The following is a 6,125-nucleotide window of genomic DNA, read 5'->3' as shown; positions in this document are numbered from 1 at the left end:
ATAGATAGCCCATTGTGTAGCTTTGTGCTTAACTTCAAACAAACATTATGTACAATCACGAAAGCGAGTTCCATGGATGAAACGTGCGGGCTTATTACTTTAAAATTTTCGAAAGTTTTATATTTTGAGGCACAAGAATGTTATTTAATGAAGTTGTGGAACATTGTTATAAATATTTCTAACATACCGTACTTACAGTTTATTGCCGACATAAAATACATATGCACTGAAATTAAGAATATAAAATAGGTTTAATAATTAGTAGGGATGCAAGGGTAGTAAAATTTGGCCGAATACCGTGTCCAAATACCCGGTCACTAGCTTCAGCGGGCGGTCAGTTTGTTGTTGCTCGGAACACGTTATTTTTTGTTTAACTAAACCAATTATTGAGTGTAACTTTCAGTATCGCGTTAGTTACCACAAAGTTTAGGGCTTAGATGCCTAACTTCGACAATCGGGCGGAGTCGAGTATTACCGGCTAGCCCAATACTCGGCCGAGGCCTAATATCTGGCGGGTACCGGTGCATCTCTAATAATTGGTGTTATTTATGTATACTACCACTTATTACTTGCAGTTGACAGATCTTGCACATTCCGAATAATCCAAGTAATCGTGGTAACCTCTTCACTAAGTTTCTTTTTATTATTCTAATTCTCTCACTCGTTTTTTATCATTTCGTTCTTTGTTTTTTAATGATAATGATATAATATTTTATTAATACAACATAATACATTCAAATACCATCCCGTGAATCTTAAATTAAAACTTATCAGCAGAAAACATACTATCAAAAATTGAATAACTTAATAACATCAGTACATCCATTAACACTAATAAATAAATTTTATATAGAATAAGACTTAGCGAGATAAGTAGTGGCTTATATCCTAATGACATTTCATGTGAACGGTGGATGTAGAGATCAATTTTAACTTAAGTTATAAGCAGCGGAAAAAAAAAAAAATGTTATTATTCAATTAAAATTTAAGGAATTTAACTATAAAGTTTCCCTTGGGTAAGGTGGAAGAAAATTCACAAAACGATTCTTACCTTAGACGCGTATTCTAACACAGGAGTAAAGTGTAATGTAGGCGTTCTATTTCAGTTTCACAGTATGAGCCTGCTTATAAACTTGTCTCAAGAGCCTAACTCGTAAAGTGGGTTACAGCATAACTCGCCTAAGGACAGACAGAAATGTTAGCGTCTGCAGTCTTTACACCCACTCGGCTAGGGCCTCTTGTTCAACCACTACACTCATGGTATTAAATAAACACAATTTCAGAACCTAATTTGCACCAGAAAAACTGCAGATGTTGGAAAAGTTTCCTATCTCGTTTCCCTGTAACAGCTCAGTAAGTACAGAGAAGAATGAATAACGACAATGAAATTTTAAGTTAACATATTGTCTTAATATTACACAAACATATTGCTTCCATATAACACAGCATAATGTTTATTAATAAGAACCAACAGCTACGGTGATCAGTAAAAAATAACACAAAGTATGAATATAAACATAACAGTATATAACTCACTGGTTTAACATAAAACTAATGTAACACAAAGATGAAGATGAATTCAACTTGAATAAGATAAAGAAGTAAAAAAAGTAAATTCATTATATATTTTATGCCATATTGTAGAATTTGTAGTTATGATGCATTTCAAAGTAATCTTACTGTTGTAATATATTTTTTTAATATTCTAATTTGCATGTTTATTTACCAGAAAGAAATTTCGTGTAGTATGTAAAAACAAGGGTACGATATAAATACGAATAAAGTGAAGTAGTGAGTTAATGGCTGAGTACGTTCATCATCAAAAATGTATTCAGTGTCAGAAGCAAGAGTATCGTGTCTATTCTGATATTGACAGTCAAATTCCACTATTCGATCAGACGAAAGTAGCTCAAGAGCTGGTGGTGTGAACTGTTTACCAGCTGCATTCTAGTCTATCAGTTCAAAGAGTAGGGACGCTTTGTGTAGCTTTGCGCAAAAATTCTACACAAACAAACATTTATGTTTTTTTTTATAATAATCAAGATTATTTTGTATTGTTAAGTAAGTATGTAGACTTAGGACTAATTTAACTTTCTTAGTTAGTAATTGTGATCAATGCAGGGTTCATACATTTCTTTTTCAACGTTAAAATTCAATTTTTTTTCAGATTTGCATTATGGATGGGCACACGACAGTGTTGCCATTTTACTTTTTCCACATGGAGAGGGGGGGGGGGATAATCTAACCACTAGTGATGGCGAAACAGATGCCACTCTACTAGAAGAAACTGTATCACATGGAAACCGGCAGTTTCTGACATACATGTTCATGTAAAACAAACGATACATGTACCTCACCTGTTTGAACTATATGTTTCAGTCCAAAGAGCAGTTTCATACAGTTACACTACCGCCCACATTTCAGTCTATACGCTTTCGGAGAAAGTAATAAATTACTGGCAATGAAACTGTCAGGACCCTCTGACATTCCTCTGCGGTTTGGTCGTGAAGTGTTTGTTTAAATGAAATAGCGGCAACACTATCGGACCAATTATAATACAGGAAACGACAAGAACCCAGATGGAGATCAAACCCTGCTAGTCAACATAGCTATAACATTAATTAGAAAACAACAAACACGTATATGATTTATATGGTTTGGGACGTATAGCTACTCTCACGTGAAAATTTGGGGTCGATAATGTGTGTGTTTTGTTATAGTAAAGCTACATCGGGCTATCTGCTGTGTCGCCCGAGAAGAATCGAACCTCTGGTTTTAGCGTTCTAAATCCGATGACTTACTGCTGTCCCACCGGGAGACGGGGTCGATAATGGTTATAAACAATAACAGGAACCTTAGTTCTTAGTCTACACCGCTTTCATGTCCATTGTTTAAACATTACTTCATTACAGGTTACAGCTTTTACAGTGAGGAAGATTATTTTTTAGAACAAATACTGTAAAAGCTGTAACCTGTAATGAAGTAATACTTAATCAGTAAGTAAACTCAAAACGAAACTATTAATTGTTTAAACATTGTAGTGAAATGTGTATGGCGTAAGAACGTATCCATACGTACTGTGTAATATAATCGGGATTGTTGTGTTAAATATGAATAATTTTTGATAGTTTCTGTATTAAATATAGCGGCAGCAATTGTCTACAACTTTGAGGTCAATTGATATCTACAGTAGCTATTGGAATATGTATAATATGTATGGGGAAACTTCTAAACTATCGGGCATTCTTATGTGGTTCACATATATGGTGCACTTCTCTGACAGTTGAAACAACTTGTCACAGATATGTGATTTTCCATGACTGGCAGCATAAAGACAAATCTGACATCTCATACCACCATTCCTACGTAGAATATGTCATTTGAATTGACATCATTTAGACTGGAACATTTTAGGCGAATTTGAAGAAACGACGTCGTTATCACAATTGGAAATCGACTCGAACTCTGCAGTTTCAGCATTTATCAAATGTTCCATGGGCTCAGAAATAGGCTATGAATGATCATTAGTCTTTATCAAACAACCATAAATGGATTTAAATATCCTCACACCATTTTTTTTTAGCTTGTGGCTCATAACTTGAGGTGGGGGAATCACGTCATCCATGATTGCTTGTTGAGTTTATGGACGCAAAAAAAAAACAACAAAAAACTTTGGAAACTATCGAGATCCCTAAGCTGGAACCCGGGCTGACTGTAGAGTTTGGTTAGCTGGTGTACCACTATATGAATAACATTTCGCTACTGACTTTTGTGTGTGCTATTCAATATTGTTTTCCACTAGAATTATTAATGTTATATGACGTTATATTGTTATATGTGTAATGGTGAACAGTGGGCCACGAATCTCCTTACATGATTTCGTAGCCGGAATTTTCATGCCTGGGAAATCAGTTTGATATTTTTGCAAACTTTCTCAACGTTTCCAGACTTGCATACAAACTCTGTCAATGAGACTATTCGCAGAGTGATTCTACCAGACTTATATCCTGTCCCGGCGGTAGAATGTGCGCTAGAGGTGGGGGGCTAGGGGGGTGGGGGTGGGGGAGGAGAAGTAGGAAAAGGCTTTCTTGACCAATTAACGCGTATTTACTACTATTCTAGTTTTCCGAAAATTTTTATTATTGATATTACTATCAAAGTATTAGAAACCTTTACGTCTGAACTACTTATTATTATGCTTAACATTATCATGTTTTTGATTTCTATTTATCATAGATCCTTTTCATATCAATTGGAACTTGAAACTGATAGGGGAAGGCAGATGATTCAAACTGAATGGGCAAGGTATGACACCAGCCCTGCTTATATCTAAGTAATGATTAGGCTAATTATTATGAAGGTACACCTAGTATTTGTTTTACTACCAGCAGAAATGAAGTTACTTACGTTAAAACTGATTTGTTGAAAATTATATTTAATTACCTTAGTTTAATATCTTCATGGCAATAAAACTTCTCATCGTAAGTGATAAATGATTAGTTTTGTAAAGTTGTATATAAATGGGAGCCCGAACCAAAAAATACAAATAAATGACAACACAAAATGGTGTGCTTGTAAATTATAAATACTTTTTTGTTGTGTAAGTATAATGGGAACTCGATCATTGATGTTCGAAAAGAAAATCAACTAGATCAAAGCGCTGTTTATATATTTCACAAATTGGTTATCCAATTTTTATGTTTCCCTCGAAGATGATTCAAAACAGGGACTGCTCACTATTTTTAATAATTAACGACCCAAACAACCATTTTCTTCCCTTCTCACAAAGAACACTCGTCTTCAGGCCTTAGTAACAAGTTCAGGCCTTAATAACAGCTGTAGTTTACTAACGAAAACTTTAAATGTAATCACACAAATAAAAACTATAGTTATGATCAGTCATACAGTACTTAACCCTAAAGTAATATGTATATACATCTCAACTTGCACTATATACTCCAAACTTCTCTCTCGCTGTTATTGTTTCTCTTTTCCTATTAGTTCATACTTTTAAAACACCGGTGTGCAAAAAAATATTGCCATTAATATTTCCTTCTTAAAAATAATGTTTTAGTATTTTTATGATTATAAAATATATTAGGAAAAATTAAATTCAAAATAGTAAAAGAATCTTCTGGGAATGACGTGCCAACGAGCACAAACAAATAACAATTGTATTCAACCTTGCAGACAAATTGCTAAACAACAGATGTGGCGAATTATGCGTATTAAAGTCCTTAAGTAATTCATCCTGGTTGCCTTACTATCACTTGTTTGGACGAAACTTACAAATTTAAACAACGCTCAAGCGGAACGCTTCTCTGCCTGCGGAACGCATTCTCTTGTAGAGCTTTAAAAGTTTTTGAAAAATTAAAAAAGAACAACAACAAAAAATCAAGGTTTTAATTACATGTCTCTGTTAATTTGGTTATTATAATCGATTTGTGCCTAAAATAGTCCAGAAAAATAAAGACAGTTCCCTACCTTGCTTTCAGACACACCTGCTCAACTTGTTTACTCTCTAACGACTACTTTATGATCTCACTGAGCATGCTCAAGAAGTGACGTTACCCTACATAGATATTCCATAATAGTCTATAATAGGATATCTATTATGCTCTGTACGAAGAAACGTTTGATTTATTTTATATGAAAATGATGATATTAACAAATAGAGAATACAATATGTGTTAGTAAACTAATCAAATATGAGTTTTGAGTGAAGTAAAATTACTTAACATTAACAGATATTATAGAATAAAAACGTGTCTAATTACTTCTACAGGATTGGAAGATAATTTATAATAAAGTACCAAAAGAACAGCAGAAATCAACCAATAATATTCTAAGTAACATTTATTATATAGCATTTTATTTACCGCATTTTTCGGAATATAAGACTCACCGGTGTATAAGACGCACCCTTATTTTGAAGACAAAGTTTTGGGGGGAAAATCTACAGTCGCATTTGAAAGATTTTTGTTGAACAAAAATTCAATTTGATACTTTAAAAATTAGTATATATTGTTCTAAACACAAAAGAGCTCAAAACATCAAAATAAGAAAATACCGTTAATAAAAAAAAAAGTTTACTGTTATTTAGTTTGGTTCAAAACCTACAAAAT

General features: G+C 33.5%; 1 protein-coding gene across 2 annotated transcripts in view; it reads right to left on the bottom strand.

The window, feature by feature from the left end:
- LOC106462747 (SPARC-like) overlaps positions 1–5,526 on the bottom strand; it is a 22,084-nt gene extending 16,558 nt beyond the window's left edge. The window contains exon 1 of one of the 2 annotated variants that reach the window (XM_022388561.1): positions 5,485–5,526. The gene's annotated coding sequence lies outside the window, so the exon portion shown is untranslated. Of the gene's footprint in view, positions 1–1,051; positions 1,194–5,484 lie in introns of those variants that run through there. The other variant, XM_022388510.1, reaches the window with a different exon arrangement.
- Positions 5,527–6,125: the final 599 nt, after the last annotated feature.

This window comes from Limulus polyphemus, unplaced genomic scaffold (assembly GCF_000517525.1).
Source record: "Limulus polyphemus unplaced genomic scaffold, Limulus_polyphemus-2.1.2 Scaffold1, whole genome shotgun sequence".
Taxonomy (NCBI): Eukaryota; Metazoa; Arthropoda; class Merostomata; order Xiphosura; family Limulidae; genus Limulus; species Limulus polyphemus.
The sequence above is the reverse complement of the archived record's forward strand: the minus strand, read 5'-3'. Positions and strand labels throughout refer to the sequence as shown.